Below are 24,918 nucleotides of genomic sequence, written 5' to 3' on the forward strand. Positions count from 1 at the left end.
CGTGCCAGGTGGGTCGTCTGGTTTTATCCCCAGAGCACCATCCTGGAGAAAACCAAGGACACGGCAGGGTATGAGGAGCATGGGTTCCTGGTTCAGAATGAGCTTAAACAAAAGGTTTATTGGCTGGGTTTGGCGTTCCATCTGTTTATTTGCTTTTGTCTGTGGTATAAATGTCATGAGGAAGCTGAAAATGGAGAATTAGGAATGGGCCTAAGTTGCTAGTGTCTGAAACCAAGGTTAAGCTGAAGGGGAAGCCCAGGGTGGATGGACCCAATGCTAGGTGGCTCAGAGGCTTCAGGAATGGCTGGATCCAGGAGCTTATGTGACGTTATCAGATCTCTCTCTCTTTCTGTCTCTCCTCTCGCCCTGTCTCCCCCTCTGCCCACCACTATCACTACCATGCCCCCCAGCCCCCGTGAACCTGCTTCTCTTTGAGTCAGGTCAGGCCCCTGAACCCTCCTACCCACAGCCATGAGGAAGACGCTGTTCCCCGCAGCCAGCTTCATGCAGACTCCCCAGTTGGCCCTGCTGTGGGCAGGAAGATGAGGCACCTTCCCTGGCCAGCCATAGACGAAGTGGTGGCCCCTGGGGCCAGGAGACGAGGGGGTCCTCTGGTGATGGTGTGGGTGCAGTGCAGCTGCCCTCATGAAAAAAAGAAGACTTCAGGCAAAGATCTAAGTAAGAGATTCCAGGATCTACGATAACCCAGCTCCGAGGGGAGGGAGGGATGCAAGAAACACACAGCGTAGAGTTCAACTCAGCAAGAAGGGGCAGCATGGCTCAGAGTGACGGACCCTCACACCCACCACCTGCGTCCCACCAACCCGATGCCCACAGCGGCTGGACAGGCTGGACCAGGGGAAGTCAGCGTCTTGGATGCTGGTGCTAGGCCACCTGCATTAACCCTCAAGTCCACCCCAGTCTGCAGCGTGGAAACTCAGCACCGGGCTTTTGTGAAGATTTAATGAGTTGGTTCCTGATTAGAATCTGGCCCCAACCACAGGCCTGATGAGGCTTTGCCCGGCAGGCCTCGGGGAAGCTACCCTCCCCGCGCCAGTCTTCTGCAGCCAGCGCATCACGGCGTCTGCAGGGAGCTGCAGTCCCGGGCCCAGCGGCCACCCCAGCACCAGAAGGCCAGCTCCCACTCACGTCTAGAGTCCTAGGCCAGGCACCGACATCCAGAGGCCTCCTTAGCGGGGTGGGGGTGGCAGCTGAGCCACTTTCCTCCCGTCATGCCCTTCCTGCCCCTGGCCCCAGACTGTTTTTAGAGGCAGTGTCTTGCTGTGTTGCCCAGGCTGACCTCAAACTCGTGGCCTCCAGCGATCCTCCCGCCTGACTTCTCCAAGTGCTGGGATTGCAGACGTGAGCCGCCACTGTGCCCGGCTCTGCCAGGAGCCTCTTGCTGGGGGCTCCTCCTCTTGAGGCGATCCCCACATCTGCACTGCACCCGGACAACCCTCACCCGTCCCCTCCGTGGGGTGAATGGGACACGGGAGCCGGTGCCTCCCTCTGCCTCTGGTCTGTGGCCACCACCGTAGTGAGTAAAGGCTTGATGGCCGCGGTCGGTCCAGCTGTTCCTCCTCACTGACCGGCTGGACATCTGGTGGCTCAGCAGAGTGTGTAAGAGCCTCTGTAAGCCCCAGCGCAGGACACACTCTCCAGGTAGCCTTGGTCTCAGGCTTGAGCCAGCCCTCTCACACCAAGCTCAGGCCAGCTCTCAGGAGGCACCGCTGCCTTCCACCCTGGAACAAGAAACCGCAGCCACCGTGAGACTCCAGCTCCCTGCCCGCAGCCCATCGGCCATCCGGTCCTTTCCTTTCAATTTTGTCCAGCATTTCCCCAGCCCAGTCCCCCCAGGCCCTGCTGGTACCCATCCCCGCGGTGCCAAGGGGACGCCTGCCCAAAGCCGACCGCAGCCCCTCTCACGGTGGCTCCCAGTGCCCGTTTAGAGAGAGAGTGAGTTCTTCGGAGGAAAAGGAGAAGATGTCTGAGGCAGCCTCTGCAGGGCAAGTGTTCTGCAGGGCAGGTGTGGGGAAGCTGGGAGTGGTCCCAGCCCTCGTGGGAGGCCTGTGGCAGCCCCGGCTCTGGAGTCAGCGCTCCCTCCTGGGAACCGACAGCTGTCTGTGAGCTCTGACTCGGCAATTCGGAAGTGGCCATGGGGACTGCATGTTTGGAATAGGGGTCTCCATCCCTCCGTTAACTGGAGACGCAGTGGAGACAGTGACTGAGACCCCAGGGGAAGGGACACCTCACAGGAACCAGAGCAGAGAAAACACAGACTTGTCTGAATCCACTTCTAGCATCTCAGTAATTCTGAAACATCAAACAGAGCTCGGCTATCAGAGGCAACAACTGAGTTGGAGGAGGTCCTGCTTCACCCCGAGAGGTTTCCCCGGCCCCGTGAACCATTGTTCTGAGGAAGTTCCCCACCTCCTTCCCCGCTCCCCACAGCCACAAGTCGTGAGGGGCTTCCCCCTGGGTGGGGGGCTCCTCTCCACCTCCACTCACCCTGTAACATCTGTTTCCTCTGCCCGGCGCACAGAACAGGGGCTGCTCAGAAGCTGATTTGTTTTCTGTTGAATTTGTTGAAGAATCATGTAAAATGGACCCTTATAAGGGAAAGTAAGTTTAAACCTTCAAAAGAAAAGTATACACCAACCTGGTTCAGGGTGAGGAGTCCCTGCTTTCTCTCCAGATGTTGGCTGTGTTAGTCAGAGTTCTCCAGAGGAACAGAGCCAGGGGGTCGTGCACAGAGAGAGGTTTATTTTTTAAAATTGGCTCCCACAGTTAGGAAGCTGAGAGCTCACCATCTGCAGCTGGCAAGCTGGACACCCGGGAGAGCTGGACACCTGGGAGAGTCGGACACCTGGGAGAGCCAGACACTCAGGGGAGCCGGACACTCGAGAGAGCCGGACACCCGGGAGAGCCGGACACCCGAGAGAGCCGGACACCCGGGAGAGCCGGACACCCAGGAGAGCCGGACACCCGAGGGAGCCGGACACCCGAGGGAGCCGGACACCCGGGGGAGCCGGACACCTGGGAGAGCCGGACACCCAGGGGAGCCAGACAGCCAGGGGAACCAGAAGCCTGGGAGAGCCAGTGCTGCAAGCTCTAGTCCTGGTCCAAATCTGAAGGCAGGACGATCCCATGTCCAGGCAGAAGGCGCCACGCCTCCGACAGACCCAAGGAGGCCCCACGCGCTGGGGAGGGACCACTGCGTTACTCACCCATGGACTCAAGTGTTCTCCTCACAGCCCAGCCATGGTGACACCTCGATTCCACAACACATCGGCGAGTGCACGGCCTCCAGGTGGCTACATGCCCGGCGTACTCATCACACTTGGCCCGGCGGAGCCTGGGTGGCTTCGTCTGACCTTATCTACTGGGCCAACTTACCCTCCAGATCCCCCAAGCCATGGTCTGTGGCGCCCCTTTCTCCCGTCCTGCTCCAGACAGCGAGGGCCTCTCCGTGGTTGAGGGCAGGGAGCACAGTCTTTGCCGAGCCCGCACGCTGCTCCCGGGATAGCAGGCACAGGCAGACGCAGCCCCGGCCCCGGGAGCAGGTGTGGGCTCCAGCTACACAAAGGAGATCTCAGAATCGGGAAACATGGCCACTCTTGGCACCCAACTTCTTTTTGAAATATTGAAATATTTTTCTTTTTACAAAAATGTGTTGTGTTCAAATGCTATAGGTTTACTTTTGTTATATGGAAATGAATGAATATGGTCTAACTTCTCAGTTTTAATTTCAATAGGGTAGATATCAGTAGACATAAGCCACATAAACAAAAGCTTGCTGGAGTCCTCAATAATTTTTTTTTTTTTGAGACAGGGTGTCACTCTGTTGCCCAGCCTGGAGTGCAGTGGCACAATCTCAGCTCCCCGCAGCCTCAACCTCCCTGGATTCAAGTGATCCTCCCACCTCAGCCTCCCAAGTCATGGGGACCACGCCTGCCTAATTTTTGTGTTTTTTGTAGAGATGGGGTCTCACTTCATTGCCCAGACTGGTCTTGAGCTCCTGGGCTCAATTGATCCTCCCTCCAGCCTCGGCCTCCCAAAGTGCTGGGATTATAGGCATGAACCATCACACCCAGCAAATAATTTTTTTTTTTTGAGATGGAGTCTTGCTCTGTCCCCCAAGCTGGAGTGCAGTGGCACGATCTCGGCTAACTCTCACTGCAACCTCCGCCTCCCAGGTTCAAGCGATTCTCAGGCCTCCGCCTCCTGAGTAGCTGAGATGACAGGCATGCACCACCACGCCTGGCTAATTTTTTGTACTTTTAGGAGAGACGCCTGTAATCCCAGCACTTTGGGAGGCCAAGCGGGGAGGATCACTTGAGCCCAGGAGCTCAAGACCAGCCTGGGCAACATGGCTAAACCCCATCTCCACAAAAAATTTGCCAGGCATGGTGGTGCATGCCTGTGGTCCTACCTACTCAGGAGGCTGAGGTGGGAGGATCACTTGAGCCCAGGAGTTTGAGGTTGCAGTGAGCCATGATCACACAACTGCACTCCAGCCTGGGCAATAGAGCAAGACTCCATCTTAAATAAATAAATAAAATGTACCATCTTAACCACTTTTAAGCGTGTGCTTCTGTGGCGTTAAGTACACCAACATTCCTCTGCAACCATCGCCACATTCATCTCAAGCACCTGTCATCTGCCCAGACTGAGACTCTGTCCCCATTAAACACTAACTTACAATTTCCCTTTCCCGACCCCCTTCCCCGCAAATTCTACTTTCTGTCTGTGTATTTGATGACTCTAGGCTCCTCACATGAGCAGAATTATGCAGTATTTCCCTTTCGTGTCCAGTTTGTTTCACTTAGTAAATTTTTAAGGTTCATCTATGTTGTAACATGTATCAGAATTTTCTTCCTTTTATTTTTTTTGAGATGAGGGCTCACTCTATCACCAAGGCTGGGGTGCAGTGGCACAGTAATGCCTCACTACGACCTCTGCCCCTCCTCTGGGTTCAAGCAATTCTCGTACCTCAGCCTCCCAAGTAGCTGGGACTACAGGTGTGGACCACCACGCCCAGCTAATTTTTTGTGTTGTTGGTAGAGACAGGATTTTGCCACATTGCCCAAGCCGATTTTCTTCCTTTTCGAGGCTGAATAATATCCCACTGGACGTGCAGACCACATTTTGTTTACCCATTCATGCACTGATGGACACTTGCGTTGCTTCCACCTTTTAGCTCTTGTGAATAACGCTGCTGTGAACATAAATGTATAAATATCTGTTCAAGTATTGCTCTCAGTTATTTTGCGTGTATATTCGGAAATGGAATTTCTGGATTACATGGTCATTCAGTTTTTTGGGGAAGCCAGCACATGGTTTTTCCATAGCTGCTGCATCATTTTACATCCCCACCAAGAGTGCACAGAGTTCCAATTTCCCTCTGTGCTCATCAACACTTGTTATTTTCTCTTGCTTCCGTAAGAGCCATCCTAATGGGCATGAGGTGTGGTCTCACTGGTTTTTACTTGCATTTCCCTAGTAATTAGTGATGTGGAGCATCTCTTCATGTGGATCTTGGACACTTGTGTATCTTGTTTGGAGAAATGCCTACTCAACTTCACCCACGTTTTTTATTGTGTTGTTTGGTTTTTGTTGTTGTTGAGTTGCAGGAGTTCTTCACACATTCAAGATATTAATCCCTTATCAGGTAGATTATTTGCAAATATTTTCTCCCATTCCACATGTTGCCTTTTCACCTTTTTGATAGTGTCCTTCAAAGCACAAATGTTTTTAATTTGGGGCCGGGCACGGTGGCTCACCCTTGTAATCCCAGCACTTTGGGAGGCTGACGCGGGCGGATCACCTGAGGTCAGGAGTTTGAGACCAGCCTGACCAAAATGGTGAAACCCTGTGTCTCCTAAAAATACCAAAACTAGCCGGGCATGGTGGCGGGTGCCTATAGTCCCAGCTACTTGGGAGGCTGAGGCAGGAGAATAGCTTGAACCCAGGAGGCGGAGGTTGCAGTGAGCTGAGATTGTGCCATTGCACTCCAGCCTGGGCGACAGAGCAAGACTCTGCCAGAAAAAAAAAAAGAAAGAAAGAGAGAGAGAGAAAGAAAGAAAGTTTTTAATTTTGTTAAGGTCTGATTTACCTATCTTTTCTTTTGTTGCCTATGCATTTGTGTCATATTCAAGAAATCATTGCCAAAATCAGTATCACAATGCTTTTCCCTTATCTTTTCTTCTGAGAGTTTTAGCTTTTACAAGTAGATCTTTGATAAATTTTGAGTTAATTTTCAAGTCTGGTGCTACATAAAAGTTCTATTTTATTCTTTTACATGGGGATATCTAGTTTTCTCAGCAGCGTTTGTTGAATGGACTGTTCTTTCCCCATTGAATGGTCTTGGCACCCTTGTCAAAAATGATTTGACTGTATATACGAGGGCTTATTTCTGGGCTGTATTCTATTCCCTTGGTCTATATGTCCTGTGTTTATGCTGGGACCATACTGTTTTGATGACTGTAGCTTTGTAGTAAATTTTGAAATTAGAAAGTGTGAGTTCTTCAACTTTGGGTTTTTTTTTTTTTCTTTTCCAGACTGTTTTGGCTAGTGAGGATCCCTTGAGATTCCACATGAATTTTAGAGTGGGTTTTTCTATTTCTGAAAAAAAAAAATAAGTCTGCATTTGGGAGGCTGAGGCGGGCAGATCACAAGGTCAAGAGATCAAGACCATCCTGGCTAACACAGTGAAACCCTGTCTCTACTAAAAAAATACAAAAAATTAGCCAGGCATGGTGGTGGGCAGCTGTAGTCCCAGCTACTCAGGAGGTTGAGGCAGGAGAATGGCATGAACCTGGGAGGCAGAGCTTGCAGTGAGCCGAGATTGCCCCACTGCACTCCAGCCTGGGCAACAGAGCCAGACTCTGTCTCAAAAAAAAAAGTGTTTGGAATTTTGATAGGAATTGCATTGAATCTACAACTTGCTTTGGACAAGATGGATGTCTTAACTATAATAAGTCTTCTAATTCGTAAACACTGGGTGTCTTTCCATTTATTTATGTCTTTTTATTTTTTCAGCAATGTTTTGTGCTTTTCAGCATACAAGTCTTTCACTTCCTTGGTTAATTCCTAAGTATTTTATTCCTTGTGGTGCTATTATGAATGGAATTTTTGAATTTCTTTTTTGGATAGCTCATCAGTATATGCAAATGCAATTGACTTCTGTGCGTTGATTTTGTATCCTGCAACTTTGCTGAATTCACCTATTAGTTCTGTTCGTTCTAACAGGTTTTGGGTGGAATCTTTAGGATTTTCTGCATATTCCATCATGTTGTCTGTGAACAAAGATAATTTCACATCTTCTTGTCCATGTTGGATGCCTTTTGTCTATTTCCTCTGACTGCTGTGGTTGGAACTTCCAGTGCTGTGTTGAACAGCAGTGAAGAGTGTGGGTACGTTTGCCTTGTTCCTGGTCTCAGAGGAGAGGCTTTGTGCCTCTTACCATTGAGTACAACGCTCACTGTGGGTTCTTCCTACGTGGCCATTGTTATGTTGAGGTCGTTTCGTTCTAGCCTGGTTTTTTCCATGTTTTTATCATGAAAGGGTGTTGAGTTTGTTCAAAGGCTCTTTCTGCATCGATTAAGGTCACGTGGTTTCTTTCCTTCATTTGGTTAACATGGTGTACAACATTGATTGGTTTTCATATGTTGAACCGTTCTTGCATTAAGGAACAAATTCCACCTGGTCCTGGAGTAGAATCCTTTTAATATGCTGCTGAATTGGGTTTCTGCTAGTATTTTGTTGAACTTTCCATTCTATTACAAAATAAAACGTTTTTATGTTTCATTGATTCATTCTCCTATTACGGAAAATATCGAACATGCACATGGAATCCCTTTCATATGTGTCTTCGGTATCCCTGTGACCAAGAGCAAGAGAGAGTCACGAGAGGCAGAGATCCTCGGAGACCCAGGGCTTTGAGCTGGATGCAGCGCTGGCCAGGCCCCTGGGGTGTCTTGTGGTGGTGAAGACGGGGTTCTGTGGGTTCCACGTGTGGGAAAAGTGGTGAGGCCACCATTTGATCATCTGATGATCAGAAGAGTGTGGGTGGCAGGAGCTGGCAGCTGTCACCAAAGCCACTTCCTGTTGTGCTTAGGCACACAACCAAACTATGTTTTCCAGCCTCCCTTGATATTGAAGATTATCACAGGACTGAGTTCTGGCAAAGGAGTATGGGCATCAGGTGCACCAGCCTGGTCTCCAGGACACCCTGGGAAGCTGTTCCCGGGCTCTTTTTCCCTCTGTCTGGAACCAAAGTGACCCCAGGGCCATGTCTGGGACCACGTGTGGAAGGTGGAGGAAGCCTAGGAGAAGGAATCCAGTTCCTGACCGTTAGGAACAGAGCCAGCCATGAGCAGCATTGGACTCGAGAGTAAAATACACTTGACTGTGTGCAGCAGCAGAGATGTTTAGGGTTTTTCTATTATACTCACTGAGGTATTCACCCATGTAGCCACACCACCATCTCTGGGTGTGGAGCTGCACTGGCCTTTCCCTCTGGAACACTCTGACCTCCCCGTCTCCTTCTTTCTAGAACACTCTGACCTCCTGGTCCCCTTCTTTCTGGAACACTCTGACCTCTCAGTTCCCTTCCTTCTGAAACACTCTGGCCTCCCTGGCCCCCTTCTTTCTGGAACACTCTGACATCCCTCTCCCCTCTCACCTGGCTCTGCTGCCTGCCGGGCTGTGTCCCACGGCCAGGGCTCCAGGGGAGAAGGGGAACCTCAGCCTCTCGGGTAGAGAAAAGTCGGGGAACTGACTCACAGCCTCACGCCTCTGGGGCCCCAGTCACTCTCCCACCTCCCCGCTACCGTACCCGCCCCACCCCCTCGGTCGCACACCTGCCCCACGGGAACACAGCGGAGCCTCTAGAAAAAGTCCAGGTGCTGCTTCCACACAGGCACCAAACCTGAACAGCAGCACAAAGGAAGGTGTCTGAAAGGTGCTTGCAACACTCACCCAGAGATAATGCTGCGGTTTCCACAACTGCTCTGTTTTAATATCGACTCCCACGAGTTGAGGGGACGTTATTTTCCTTATTTACAGATAAGGAAGGTGAATCTAGGCAGCCCCTCCCACTCACCCTCCTGCAGCAACGCCCCTGACACCCCTCTACCCACCCTGCTCCGGATGCCTGAGCTGCCTCCCCTACGTGATGGCCTCAGAGGTCTCAGCTGAGGACCTGTGGGGGCACCTGTGAGGTCCAGTCATCTGAAGCCATGTCCACACTTGAAGACCCAGGCTCGCTGAGAAAGCTCGGCCTCGGCTGGGCTGCTGGGGCTGCTGGGGCTGCAGGGGAGGCCGGGATGACCCAGAGGGAGGAACCAGCACCAGGCTTCAGGGAGGGGGTGGTCGGGGATATTAGAGAGAAGAGTCCGCAGCAGGTCCCAGCTCCGTCGTGTGGCCAGGGACACCCCTGAGGCCTGGTGGCCCATCCCTGCCCCCCCCCCCAGGGCTTATTCTCCCTCAGGGCACCCAAGAAGAGAAGACTTCCCCTGCCCTCATAATCTCACTGCAAAGGCCGGGTAGGGCTGAGACATTTCGGAAGGAGGCCCACTGCCCGCAGAGAGGGTCGGCCTCCTCCGGGGTTCTGGGGAGGGGACAGTGGCAGGAGGCACCTGGTGAGATCTGGTGAGCACCAGTTCCAGAATGGGGGATGTGGGGCGCTGTCCCAGGTCATGACCGTCTCTGGAGGGCCTGACTATGTCAGGCTCAGGACTCAGAGGACCTGTGCAGCAGCAAGAACAGAGGGGTCCGAGGAGGCAGAGACGGGGGAGATGGGGCTCACAGCGGCACTTGTCATGCAGACTCGGGGCTCCTGGGCATCTCTGATACTCAGGGGCCATGGGGTCAAGACGGATTCAGGGATCCGGCCAGGTCCAGGGACTGAGTGGCCTCAGGGTTGCCTCCATCCACTGCACCTGTGGGTCCCCACATGGCCTGAGTCAGCCCAACCTGGAGCTCCGGCCAGGGGCAGTGCAGGACTGGGCAGAGCCTCACCAGAGAGACCAGTGGTGGCGGACACGGAGGGGATGCCATCCTCGGAAGGAGAAAGGGTTTATCTCCTAGAGGAGAGCTGCCCGGCCGGGGGCGCAACAGCGGCCTGGGGTCCAGAACAGAGGGAAGGGGCACCGTGCTGTGCGGCCCGGCTGTGCTTCAGCCTCCTGGGAGACTCAGCCCCCTGGGAGGCTGCCCACAAACGGGCCAGGCGTCCACCTGGAGGAATGAGCTCCCTGTCAGCTCCGTGGCTCCCCAAACTGGCACATATACCCAAGTCAGACAACACAGAAGCATGGTCTCCATGTGGAGTGGAACGCAGACCCCCTGCCCAGGCCCTGCTGGCTGACCTTGGGCCCCTTCCAAGCCACTAAGCCCTCATCACAAAAGTCAGACGTGCTGATCTCTGAAGCCAGGCCTGACGCCAGGGGCCTGGTTTTCCGCTCTTGACGGGAATAGCTCACAGCTGTGTGTCTATATTGGAAGCCGCTTCTACCAAGCCCAGTTATTTATATATCTCCTTCCCAAATGGAAATATAAGGAAATGTGTTAGCAATTTTGACTTTATTTCATAAAACACAGGATGAGGCCAAATGGAAGTCTGTTTCTGAATAAGATTACAGATTACAGATCTGAAAAACAAAGTTGTCTTTCAGCTGCAAATATCATTTAGAGAAAATTTCTTGTTTTGTAAAAAGAAGCTGTGTGTTGACAGATTTCTTCCCCTCAAATTCTAGAGGAATTTCAAAGCTCTCAGAGGTTCTAAGCTCTCAAAGTTCTACCTGTGGGGGAGGTGGTGCTTGCGTCCTAGACACCCCCTGCCCCCTGCAGGCCCAGTGCAGTGGGGTCGCCAGACACAGCTCCGTGCCCACAGGCTTGGTGGCAGGGGCAGGGCTGGCTGCCATGGGGGGGATGCCACCTCCGCCCTGACCAGCACCTCAGGTACACCAGCCCAGCAGCAGGATGCAGAGGTTCCAGGATCCCCATAGCAGGACAAACATCCTCATCCTTCCCTGGGCATCTGGAAACCCAGCTATGCCATCGAAGGCTTCCGGGAAGGCGCACCTTGCCCACTCGCAGCTTGCCCCCCACCCCCAGCTTGTCCCCCACCCCGGGCTTATCCCCAACCCCCAGCTTGTCCCCAACCCCCGGCTTGTCCCCCACCCCACCTTTCCTTTAACTCTTGCTCGGCCTCATGTAGAGGTTGAAGGGAACACCCCCAGGCAGGTGACAGCTCCCCACCATCGGGTGACCCACCCGCTGCCTCCCAAGCCCTCTCACTTGCCCCCCCCCCAGCAACGCCCCTGAGCCCCCACTTCCTGCCCTGCTTGGCAATGCCTGAGCTGCCTCCCCTATGTGATGGCCTCAGAGGCCTCACAGGGAAGCCTAAGACCCCCCGTGCCATGCCCACCCTGCCCACAGGACCCTTGAAGACCCCAGGTGGCCACGGGCTCCCTCCTTTCTGTCCCCTAGTTCCTCACTTCCTGGTGGTCTCTCCTCGCCTGTCACCTCCCCGAAGCCTTCCTTGGCTGTCCAGGCGCCTCTCAGCACACATCTTCCTCTTCCGACCCTGGGTGTCGCATCTGCACGCGTCAGTCAGCGCGCTTGTGCTGGTCTCTCCTTCCCGCTGCTGGTCAACCTCGCCGGGCACCTACCATAGGCCCTGCATCCATGATAGGGACCGGCAGAGCCCTGGGGAGGACACCGAACCTAGGAGGGCTTCCTGGAGGTCAGTGAGAGTGGAGCTGGGAGTATGAGGAGGACCATCACCCCTGGACTGGGTTCCTGCATATATGAGAGAGGAGACTGTGCCATTCCTGCATATACAGAGAGTGTATCATTCCCGCATATACAGAGAGGAGAGGGTTCCATTCCCGCATATACAGAGAGGACAGGGTTCCATTCCCGCATATACAGAGAGGAGAGGGTTCCATTCCCGCATATACAGAGAGGACAGGGTTCCATTCCCGCATACACAAAGAGGAGAGTATACCCTTCGTGCACATGCGTAACCTCATTGCATGCTGATGAGAAGCCTCGGGCGTGCGTGTGCATGGGCACTGGGCGACACACAGCTCTTCCCAGTGATGCCCCTTCTGTCTTTAAAATTATGATTAGTAATGAGCACAGAATTTTTCTTGAAAAAACAAGAGTAAGAAGTCATTTAACGATTTCCAAACTAATTACGAATATGGCCATACTTGAAAAGCCACTACCTAAAAGTGATGACTTGGCTCAAGCTGCAGTGAGAACCCGCGCAGGAGGCACCCGCCGTGAGAACCCGCACGGGAGGCACCCACCGTGAGAACCTGTGCGGGAAGCACCCGCAGCCATGCCACTTTTCACCTCGGCCCGAGGCAGAGACCCCTTCACATCCCCAACTTGCCTGCCCCCGCCTCCTCAGTGGAGTGATAGAATAAAGGACGTTGGTTCTGGTTATCATCTTTGAGTTGCCAGGTTTTTTAATGGCTGCATGGAGATATCATTCACATACCCTCAAACTCACACGCTTAAAGTGCCCAACTCAATGCCTTTTAGTATATTCACAGGCTGTGGGTCTATCACCACAATTTTAGAATATTTTATCACCTCAAAAAGGAAGAAATCCTGCTTCCAGCAGCCATCAGTCCGAGTCTCCCGTTTCCCCGGCCCCTGTCCATCATGAAGCCACTCTCTGTCTCTGTAGATGTGTCTGTTCAGGACATTTCACATCAATTCAATCATACACCATGTGGTCCGTGGAGACCAGCTTTGTTTACTCAGCATGATGCTTTCGAGACTCTGTGGGGGCGATCTGGCTGTGGCATCTGTCACCCCATTGATTACCAGGGTTGATTCCACTGATGTGGCCAGCTCAGCGGCATTCCCTTCCCGCCTGACCACTCCGTGTGCCTCCCTCCCAAAACTGTGTGCTCAGCCAAAGAAAATGACCTTCCCAAATAGAGAAGGACCGTTCTTCAGTCCGGGGTGTCCGAGCAGCCATGCTTCCCTGCTAGAACCTCCAAAGAAGCTCTCGAGGTCCATCCATGGTGCAACAGGAATCAGACCTTTGTTGCCATTTAGGGTTTAATACGATTCTATTGTATGGATTACATCACATTTTGTGTAACTACTTATCCCTTGGAGAAATTTGGGTTGTTTCCACTTTTTGGCTATCACTAATCATGCTGCTATGAACACAGATGTACAGCTTTGTCCATGGACACGTTTGCCTTTCTCCTGGGTAAATGCCTAGGAGTAGAATTCCTGGGTCATCTGGTAACTCTATATTTGACATTGGAGGGAAAATGAGACTGTTTTCCACAGCGCTACACCATTTGCCCCTCCTGCCAGTGATGGATGAGGGATCTGGTTCTCCACATCCTCCCAACACCTGTCATTGTGCCCTTTAGACTACAGCCATCCCAGTGGATGTTAAGCGTTGTCTCTTTGTGGCTTTGATTTGCCTGTTCCTGACAGCTGCTGACGTTGAGCATATGTCCATGTCCTTAGTGGTCATTGGTGTGGTTTGGCTCTGTGTCCCCACCCAAATCTCATCTTGTAGCTCCCATAATTCCTACGTGTTGTGGAAGGGACCAAGTGGGAGATGATTGAATTATGAGGGTGAGTCTTTCCTGTGCTGTCCTTGTGGTAGTGTATAAGTCTCACGAGATCTGATGGTTTGATAAAGGGAAACCTGTTAGGCTTAGCAGTCATTTTCTCTTGCCGCCGCCATGTAAGAAGTGCCTTTCACCTCCCACCATGATTCTGAGGCCTCCCCAGCCATGTGGAACTGTAAGTCCAATTAAACCTCTTTTTCTTCCCAGTCTTGGGTATGTCTTTAACAGCAGCGTGAAAACAGAATAATACAGTAAATTGGTACCAGTGGAGTGGGGCACTGCTGAAGAGTTACCCAAAAACATGGAAGTGACTTTGGAACTGGGTGACAGACAGGGGTTGGAACAGTTTGGAGGGCTCAGAAGAAGACAGGAAAATGTGGGAAAATTTGGAACTCCCTAAAGACTTGTTGAATGGCTTTGACAAAAATGCTGATAGTGATATGGACAATGAAATCCAGGCTGAGGTGGTCTCAGATGCAGATGAGGAACTTGTTGAGAACTGGGGCAAAAGTGACTCTTATTATGTTTTAGCAAAGAGACTGGCAGCATTTTGCCCCTGCCCTAGAGATGTGTGGTACTTTAAAGTTGAGAGAGATGATTTAGGGTATCTGGCAGAAGAAATTTCTAAGCAGCAAAATATTGAAGTGGTGACTTGGGTGCTGTTAAAGGCATTCAGTTTTAAAAGGGAAACAGAGCATAAAAGTTTGGAAAATTTGCATCCTGATGGTGCGATAGAAAAGAAAATCCCATTTTCTGAGGAGAAATTCAAACCAGCTGCAAAAATTTGCATAAGTAACAAGGAGTGAATGTTAATCCCCAAGACAATGAAGAAAATGTCTCCAGAGCATGTCAGAGGTCTTCATGGTAGCCCCTCCCTTCACAGGCCTGGAGGTTTAGGAGGAAAAAGTGGTTTTGTGGGCTGGGCCCAGGATCCCTGCGCTGTGTGCAGCCTAGGGACTTAGTGCCCTGCATCCCAGCCACTCTGAAAGGGGTCACAGTAGAGCTCGGGCCGTGGCTTCAGAGGGCAGAAGCCCCAAGCCTTGGCAGCTTCCACGTGGCATTGAGCGTGAGGGTGCACAGAAGTCAAGAATTGAGGGTTGGGAACGTCCTCCTAGATTTCAGAAGATGTATGGGAACTATTACTGCTGTAATAGTACCTTTTATAATTTTTATATGTTCTAGATATAAATGATCAAATATTTGATTTGCAAATATTTTCTCCCATTCAGTGGGTTGTCTTTTCATTTGCTATAATAGACACATAGTGTCCTTTGATGCACAAACGTTTTTAATTTTGATGAAGTTCAACATATCTGTTTTCTCCTTTGTTGCTTGTGATTTTGGTATAATATTTAAGACACCATTACCTATCCAAAGATTTACATGTGTGTTTCCTTCTAAGAGTCTTATAGTTTTAGCTCCTGCAGTTAGATCTTTGAGCTGCTTTGACTTAATTTTTTGTATGTGTGAAGTGGGAACTCAAATTTATTATTTTGCATATGGATATACAGCTGTCCCAACAGGGTTAGTTGAAAAACTATTCTTTTCCCCCAATAAATGGTCTTAATGTCTTTGCCAAAAACCAACTAAGGGTTTAATTTCTGGGCTCTCTATTCCACTGATCTGTGTGTCCAGCCTTGTATCATTACCACACTGTCTCCATTACTGGTGTTTTGTATTCAGTTTTGAAATAAGGAAGTGTGAGTCCCCCAGCTTTGTTCTTTGTAAAGTTTTGAGTTTTGAGGTTATATTCAGGGTCTTTTTAGATTCCATACTAATTTTAGGATGGATTTTTTTTCTGTTTCTGCAAACAGGTCAACTTGCGTTTGGATAGGGATTGCACTGATTCTGCAGATCAATTTGGAGAGTATTACTGTCTATTCAGTATCAGTCTTATGGTCCATGAACTTGAAATGTCTTTCCATTTATTTAGGTCTAATTTAATTGCTTTCAACAATGTTTTGATGTTTTCAGAGTTTAAGTTCTCCACTCTCTTGTTAAACATATTCCTAAATGATGTTCCATCTTTTATTTCTGATTTTAGTAAGCTCAGTCTTCTCTCTTTTTTTCTTAGTCTAGCTAAAGGTTGGTCAGTTTTGCTGATCTTTTGGAAGAATCAGCTTTTATTTTACTGATTTTCTTTATTTTCTAATCTATATTTCACTAACTTTTTTTCTATTCTTTATTATTTCCTTCTTTCTGCCTGCTTGAGGTTTAATTTGCTCTTCTTTTTTCACTATCTCAAGTTGGGAGGTTAGGTTGTGGATTTGAAAGCTTTCTTCTTTTTAAATGTAAGGGTTCTCAGATGTAAACTTCCTCTCTGCACTCTTTTAGCTGCATTCCATACGTTTTGGTATGTTGTATCTCCAATTTCATTTATCTCAAAGTATTTTCTTATTTTCCCTGTGATTTTGTCATTAATCTGTTTTGTTATTTAGGAATGTGTATTACTTAATGTACACATATTTGTGAATTTCCCAAGTTTCTTTCTATTTTTTTTTCTAATTTCACTCCATTATACTCAGTGATTGTGTTTTGAATGGTTTCAATCCTTTGAAAGTTACTGAGGCTGATGGATTCACAGCCAAATTCTACCAGAGGTACAAAGAGGAGCTGGTACCATTCCTTCTGAAACTATTCCAAACAATAGAAAAAGAGAGACTCCTCCCTAACTCACTTTATGAGGCCAGCATCATCCTGATACCAAAACCTGGCAGAGACACAACAAAAAAAGAAAATTTCAGGCCAATATCCCTGATGAACATGATGCAAAAATCCTCAATAAAATACTGGCAAACCAAATTCAGCAGCACATCAAAAAGCTCATCCACCATGATCAAGCCAGCTTCATCCCTGGGATGCAAGGCTAGTTCAACATATGCAAATCAATAAACATAATCCACCATATAAACAGAGACAATGACAAAAACCACATGATTATCTAGATAGATCCAGAAAAAGGCTTTTGATAAAATTCAACATCCCTTCATGCTGCAAACTCTCAATAAACTAGGTATTGATGGAACATATCTCAAAATAATAAGAGCTATTTATGACAAACCCATAGCCAATATCATACTGAATGGGCAAAAGCTGGAAGCATTCCCTTTGAAAACTGGCACAAGACAAGGATGCCCTCTCCTACTCAACACAGTATTTGAAGTTCTGGCCAGGGCAATCAGGCAAGAGAAAGAAATAAAGGTATTTGAATAAGAAGAGAGGAAGTCAAATTGTCTCTGTTTTCAGATGACATGATTCTACATTTAGAAAACTCCATCGTCTCAGCCCAAAATCTTTTTAAGCTGATAAGTAACTTCAGCAAAGTCTCAGGATAGAAAATCAATGTGCAAAAATCCCAAGCATTGCTATATGCCAATAATAGACAAGCAGAGAGCCAAATCATGAGTGTACTCCCATTCACAATTGCTACAAAGAGAACAAAATACTTAGGAATACAACTTACAAGGGACATGAAGGACCTCTTCAAGGAAAACTACAAACAACTTCTCAAGGAAATAAGAGAGGACACAAACAAATGGAAAAAAAATTCCATGCTCATGAATAGGAAGAATCAATATCATGAAAATGGCCATACTGCCCAAAGTAATTTATAGATTCAATGCTATTCTCATCAAGCTACCATTGACTTTCTTTGCATAATTGGAAAAAACTACTTTAAATCTCATATGGAACCAAAAAAGAACCTGCATAGCCAAGCCAATCCTAAACAAAAACAACAAAGCTGGTGGCATCACACTACCTGACTTCAAACTATACTACAAGGCTACAGTAACCAAAACAGCATGGTACAGGTACCAAAACAGATATATAGATCAATGGAACAGAATGGAGACCTCAGAAATAATACCACACATCTACAACCATCTGATCTTTAACAAACCTGACAAAAGCAATGGGGAACGGATTCCCTATTTAACAAATGGTGCTGGGAGAACTGGCTAGCCATATGCAGAAAACAGAAACTAGACCCCTTCTTTACGCTTTATATAAAAATTAACTCAAGATGGATTAAAAACTTAAATGTAAAACCTAAAACCATAAAAACCCTAGGAGAAAACCTAGGCAATACAGTTCAGGACATAGGCATGGGCAAAGACTTCCTGACTAAAACACCAAAAGCAATTGCAACAAAAGCCAAAATTGACAAATGGGATCTAATTAAACTAAAGAGTTTCTGCAAGCAAAAGAAACTATCACCAGAGTGACCAGGCAACCTAGAGAGTGGGAGAAAATTTTTGCAATCTATCCATCTGACAAACGTCTAATATCCAGAATCTACAAGGAGCTTAAACAAATTTGCAAGAAGAAATCAAACAACCATATCAAAAAGTGGGCAAAGGATATCAACAGACACTTCTCAAAAGAAAACATTTATGCGGCCAATAAACATATGAAAAAAAGCTAATCATCACTGGTCATTAGAGAAAGGCAAAGCAAAACCACAATGAGATACCATCTCACACCAGTTAGAATGGCAATTAATAAAAAGTCAGGAAACAACAGATGCTGGCAAGGCTGTGGAGAAATAGGGACACTTTTACACTGTTGGTGGGAGTATAAATTAGTTCAACAATTGTGAAAGATGTGGAAGACAGTGTGGCAATTCTTCAAGGATCTAGAACCAGAAATACCATTTGAGCCAGCAATCCCATTACTGGGTATATACCCAAAGGATTATAAATCATACTACTATAAAGACACATGCACATGTATGTTTATTGCAGCACTATTTACAATGGCAAAGACTTGGAAGCAACCCAAATGCCCATCAGTGATAGACTGAATAAAGAAAATGTAGCACATGTATACCATGGAATACTATGCAGCCATAAAAAAAGAATGAGTTCATGTCCTTTTCAGAGACACAGATGCGGATGGAAGCCATCATTCTCAGCAAACTAACACAGGAACAGAAAACCAAACACCGCATGTTCTCACTCATAAGTGGGAGTTGAACAATGAGAACACATGAACCATAGGGAGGGGGACATCATACACCAGTGCCTGTTGGAGGGTGGGGGGCAAGGGGAGGGAGAGCATTAGGACAAATACCTAATGCATGCGGGGTTTAAAACCTAGATGATGGGTTGATAGGTGCAGCAAACCACCATGGCACATGTATACCTATGTAACAAACCTGCACATTCTGCACATGTATCTCAGAACTTAAAGTAAAATAAAAAATTTAAAAAAGAAAGTTACTGAGGCTGATTTAATGGTCTAGTATGTGATCTACCATGAAGAACATCCCATGTGTGCTTGAAAAGAATGAGTGTTCTGCTGTTGCGTGGAGTGGTCTGCAGATATCACTTAGATCTACTTGGTTGCAATGTGTTTGAGTTTTTCATTTCCTGTTGCTATTCTGCCTGATCGTTCTATCCATTTTTGAAAATGAAGCATTGATGTCTCCAACTATTTTTGTTGAAATGTCTATGTCTCCATTCAATTCTGTCAGTTTTTGTTTTACATATTTTGGGGCTCTGTTGTTAGGTGCCTATGTTTACAATTGTTATTTTACCTGAAGAATTGGCTTTTATCATTATAAAATATTCCTCTTTATCCCTAGTAACACTTTTTGTTTTAAATTTCTGTAAGTACTCCAGCTCTCTTATGGTTGCTGTTTGCATGGTATGTATTTTTCATCCTTTTACTTTCAGCATTTTTGTATCTCTGAATCTAAAATCTGTCTCCTTTAGACAGTATATAATTGGATATTGGTTCTTTATCCAATCTATCTCTGCCTTTTTATTGGATTGTTTAATCCATTCACATTTAATGTAATTATGAATATAGTTGAATTTGTCTGCATTTTACCTTTTGTTCCCTATATGTCTCGTGGTCTCATGTCTTTTTGTTGTTGTTGTTGTTAATCTATTCCTCCTTTACTGATTTCTTGTTTAATTAAGTGAATATTTTCTAGTGTAATTTTTTTTATTCCTTTCATGGCTTTTTTACCATATTTTAAGTTATTTTCTTAGTGGTTGCTCTACAGCTTACCACATATGCTTAACATATCAGAATCTACTTCAGATTTATATGAACTTCAATTATATGTTGGCATGTTATCCTTATATTATTTATTTTCCTTGTTTATATTATCCTTTTTTATTTACCACTTATTATTCTCTTCATTTGTCTTTTCTTTAACTTTTTTTTTTTTTTTTTTGGTATAGATGAGGCCTCACTGTGTTGACCAGGCTGGTCTTGGAACTCAGCCTCCCAAAGTGCCGAGATTTCAGGCATGAACCACCCTGGCCACCTTCATTTGTTTCTGTGGGTCTGAGTTACCATCTGTTGTGACTTCTTTACTTCAATACAATGTTGTTCCCCATACCTCCTTTGTGCTATTGTCAAATATATTCAATTTTTGTTTGTTACAGGTCCAGGAATACAACCATATACATATTGTTTTACACAATTGATTTTCAAATCACTCAAAGAAAGAAGAAATGTGCATTTATATTGTCTTTTGTAATTCATTATTACATTTCTAGGGCTCTTTTATTTGGTGTGGATTCACATTTCCATCTGGGATCACTTTCAAGGCAGATCTGCCAACCATGAATTATTTTGGCTTTTGTTTATCTGAGAACTTATTTGGCCTTCATGTTGAAAGATCGTTTTCAGGCTATGACAATCTTGATTTACAGGTTTGTTTGGATTTTTGTTCAGTCCTTTAAATATGTCATCCTACTGCCTCCTGGCCTTCATTGTTTCTGATGAAAAGTCACCGGTTAATCTTGTTGGAGTGACCATGACCATGACCATGAGGAGTCATTTTTTTCTCTTGCTACTTTCAGGATGTTTTTTGGTTGTTTTTTGTTTTGTTTTGTTTTGTGTTTTGCTTTCGGCTTTCACTATTTACTATGATGAGTCTGCATGGGGATTTCTTTGTATTTATTCTACTTTGAGGTCACAGGGCTTCTCAGATGTATAGATTAATGTGTTCAGCAAATCTGGGAAATTTCCAGGCATTATTTGTTCACATATTTGTTCTGTCTTTTCTCCTTTTCTTCTCAAGTAAACCTGTGATGAGGATGTTGGTGACTGAAAGTTGTCCCACATTGCTCTGAGGTTCTATTCATTTTTCTTCCATTTTCTGTTTTTCAGATTGCATATCTCTATGAATCTATATTCACATTCACTGATTCCTTCTTCTGCCAGTTCTAAACCACCATTGACCCCCTCTAAAAAATCTTTTTCAATTATTGTATTTTTCAACTCCAACATTTTCACTTGATTCTCTTTTATAGTTTCTTTTTATTCAGTCTGTATTTGAGTCTCTATTGATAGTTTCTATTCATACTCTCACTGTCTTCATGTCTTCCTTTACTTCTTTCTTGTAGAAAGTAAAAGTTCCTCTTCAAAGTTTCCCTTCTTGTTAAAGAATAAATCATAAGTGTTAGAAATAATAGTTTCTTTTAAAGACTAACTTTATGCTAGACATGCTCGTGGACATGTAGTACATTCTGTGTCCTTGTACTTTAACCAAGATATCTGTGCTGGACGTGCTCACAGGCATGTCCCAGCTCGCAGCCTATACCCCTTCCTTATTTGGGAATGTTATTACTTTTCTAATTTCTTTCATAAGCAGCTTCCTCTTTTCCTTTATCCTTCCATTACTTTTACCTATTTAGAAAAGTTTTATACTGTTAGCCAATCGGGTTTTAGTTTAAATTGTGCTGTCTGGCTCTAGCCAATGGAGACAGGACACAGTAACAGGGACAAACTGCATAAGGGATAAAAATTGCTTCCCTCCTTTGTTCAGGTGTGCTCTCACCATTATTCCATCTGCGAGGAGCACCCTTTCTGCAGGAAGTAAAGATTGCCTTGCTGACAGAATTAAATTTATGTTCAAGTGCTATTTCTTTGCAGCACCGGGGAGCGAGCATTTACATATAACAATTCTGCATGGTTTTCTTTAGTTCTTTGACTGTATTAATGATGGATACTTGGAGGTCCCTGTCTGTTAAGTCTGGCATCTGATCCCTCCCATGGGCAGCTTCTGTTACTGCTCTTTTCCCTGTGTATCCGTCATGCATTCCTATTTATTTTAATGTCTCTTAGGTTTTGTTAAGAACTGGACATTTTAAATAATATTTTATAGTAACTCTGGATACTGATTCCCGACCCCCCACCCCCTAGGGCTTGTTTTTGTTGTTGTTTGCTTATTTATTTCTGACTTGGCTAGGTTACTTTAGTAACATTTATTTCCCCCGTAGAATGGCATTTCCCCCTTCAGTGGCATTCTCTAGTGGGCTCAGCCTTGGGTGTATACACAACCACCCTAGATGACAGCAGTTTTGTTTTCACTGGGGCTATTCCTGTCTCTTTCCCTGATCTCTCTGTTAAGCTCTCTGCCTCATTTGCCATTACCCTCAGCCTGTTAAGCTCCACTAATTACCTGCTGGTCGCTCTATTGTTTTTCACTAAGCCCTGGGGCATTAATTGCTCAGCACACTAATTCAATTAAATTCAGGCAGAAATAGTTTTGAGTTCCAGTCTTAGGTTGATTCTGACCCAGGAGGGCACTTCTTAGCTATCTCTTTACTTAGTTCTTTCCAGCAAACTAGCTGGCCCGTGGTAACAGCTCATTGCTGTTAATTAGGAACTATTGTTTTCTTTTTTTTTAACTTTAATTTTAGGTTCAGAGGTACATGTGCAAGTTTGTTATACAGGTAAACTCCTGTCGCGGGGCTTTGTAGTGCAGATTATTTCATTACTCAGATACTAAGCCTAGTACCGAATAGTTATTTTTTCTTATCCTCTCCCTCCTCCCACCCTCAATTTTAACAGCACCTGATGTATGGAAGGAACTCAACGGTTTCCTGAATTTTTGACTTAGCTTTCTTACAATAACGTATGATTTACACTTGTCTCATGCAGGCTAAAGGCAGAGGGAGCAGGCAGGGCTGCTTGGGGGTCTAAACCCACAAAGCCTGCCCCTGGGAAAGGGACTGGGTGCTGTGAGGCTTGGAGGCTCCAGCTCAGCCTGAAAGGTGCAGGTCAGGCCTCTGCTGGGAGGCAGGGAGCCCTTCAGGGGTGATTTTCATGGAGCGTGAAACTGGACCAGAGACCCCTACACACACCCGAGGCCCCTGGGCTCAGAGGTTAGAGGTCAGATGCTGCCCTTGTCTTCCTGTTTCCCCAGGAGGAGGCTGCCTATGGGACCCAGGACAATGGCACCCGGGTGCCCAGTGCACGCCCGGGGTCCCCACCACCAGTACCACCCCACCTACCATAGGCCCAGGACCTTGGGCTCAGCCCCAGCCCCAGAGGAAGGAGGAAACTGACAGGCCCAGGACCTTGGGCTCAGCCTCAGCCCCAGAGGAAGGAAGAGACCAAGGACAGCAGCACCTGGGTGCCCAGTGCACGCCTGGGGTCCCCACAACCAGTGCCATCCCCACCCCCTGCAGGCCGAGGACCGTGGGCTCAGCCCCAGCCCCAGAGGAAGGAGGCTGCAGGGCCCTCTACCTTCTGTACTCAGGGCCTGTCTGGAGTTTTCCTAATTAGCTCTCACTGTCTCCAGGTGATGTGAGCCAACTGCGTGTGTGTGACACTATTCACAGCACAGAGGGCAGAGCTGGTGCTCCCAACCACAGGTGTTCAGGGCACAGAGGCTGCCTTACTTGCCCGGTTACACATGCAGCTTTTCTATTGATTGTCCGTCAAGCGAGCCTGCTGCAGACCCAGCTTCTGGGAGTCCTGAAGGACCCACAATCCCTAGGGTTATACTGCCTGGCTCCCCTAGGTAGTCCCACATCCTCCACCCACCAGCACAGGGGACGTTCATGAGCCCCACCCAGGCACAGAGCTGTGGGGAAGGGGGGGTCTCGTGGAAGGTGAGCCTGGAGGCAGGGCCGTGCCCCTGGAGCCATACAGGGGCTCAAAAGGACCTCCTTTCCCCTCCTGGGGACACCAACCGGACTGCGTCCAGCCTGGGCCCTGGGTTCTCAGAGCTTTTCCCGGGAGAAAGACACCCCAGCCTCCCCTGACAAGCTTGTTCCCAGGACAGCAGCGGCCGGGTTGGACGCCCAGTAAGGGGGCCTTGCCTCCTGCCCTCTCCATCAAGACAATCATACAGGGAAGAAAGGCTTCAGTGCCAGGGAAAAGTAGGGGGCCTAGGACAGAAGCAGCCCCCAGGGGAGGCAGGGGTCAGCCTCCAGGAGCTCCCGGTGGGGAAGAGCCTGGCAGAAATGTGAGCAGTGCTCTGGAATGAGTCAACCAGCGACAGCAGGCAAGCGGGGGCACCCTCCAATTGTCCTGAGAAGGGCCAGTTTCTGAGCCAAGGCTGCGGCAGCCTAAAGTCCCTGCGGCTGCAGCCTCCATCCCACCAGTCACAGCGACCAAGACTTGTGGCGAAGACCTTGCCCTGCTCCCCTCTGGCCAACTGGGGTCTGCACTCTGAGCCTCTCCAGAGTGTCCGGCAGGGCCTGCAGGGCAGGAGGCAGCGCCCACTCCGTGGGGAGCACAGGTGCCCTTCACCCCTACCCTACCCACAGGGCTCCAGGCAGGACAGGCAGGGCAGGGGTCCGCAGCCCCCCACATGGCCATCCCGGGGCTCCACGGCATCGCCTGGAACGTCTCTGAGCAGCTCTGCCCGAGCCTTCCCCTCCAGAGCAGGCCCCGACCCCCAGCCCCAGGCTCACCCCAAGGCCCCCGTCCTCAGCCAGGGCCCCCATGCACTGCCCCAGGTGTCCCAGCCCCGCTGGCTACTCCCCGGGGGTCCCACCGCAGTCCCTGTTTCACCCCTGACCCCTCTGCTGGGACATCTGGCCAGGGACCACTGGGCCCTGTGCCCTCCCATGGGGTTCAACGTCCCCACCCCATGGCAGCCTTCTGGGGACTCCCGTTGGGGTCGTGGGGGCGGCACCATTATGGGGCAGGGGACAGAGCCGATTCCCTGGGCGGGTGTGGTTTGGTCCGCGAGGGCTATGGGGTCCTGGGGGAACGGTGGGCGGCGACCAGGAGAGCCCGGCAGGGACCCCCCCCCCATGCCAGGCCCAGCGCGGCCAGGAGGACCCAGGAGGGGTGAATGAATGAATGAACGAATGAATGAATGAGGGAAGGAAGGGGAGGGGAGGGGAGGGGAGGCCAGACCCTGAGGGCAGGGCAGGTCTCACCCCTGTCTCAGGCCCCCCATGAGGCAGATGGTCCCACCCTGCAGGAGCCCCCCATTCACTGCCCTGGGAGATGCCCGGCTATGTCCTGCCCTGCGGGGCCTCGGGGTCCAGGGAAGAAGTGGCCCCCTCCGGCCCCTCACAGAGGCGCCCGCTGC

This window comes from Pan troglodytes, chromosome 23 (genome assembly GCF_028858775.2).
Source record: "Pan troglodytes isolate AG18354 chromosome 23, NHGRI_mPanTro3-v2.0_pri, whole genome shotgun sequence".
NCBI lineage: Eukaryota > Metazoa > Chordata > Mammalia > Primates > Hominidae > Pan > Pan troglodytes.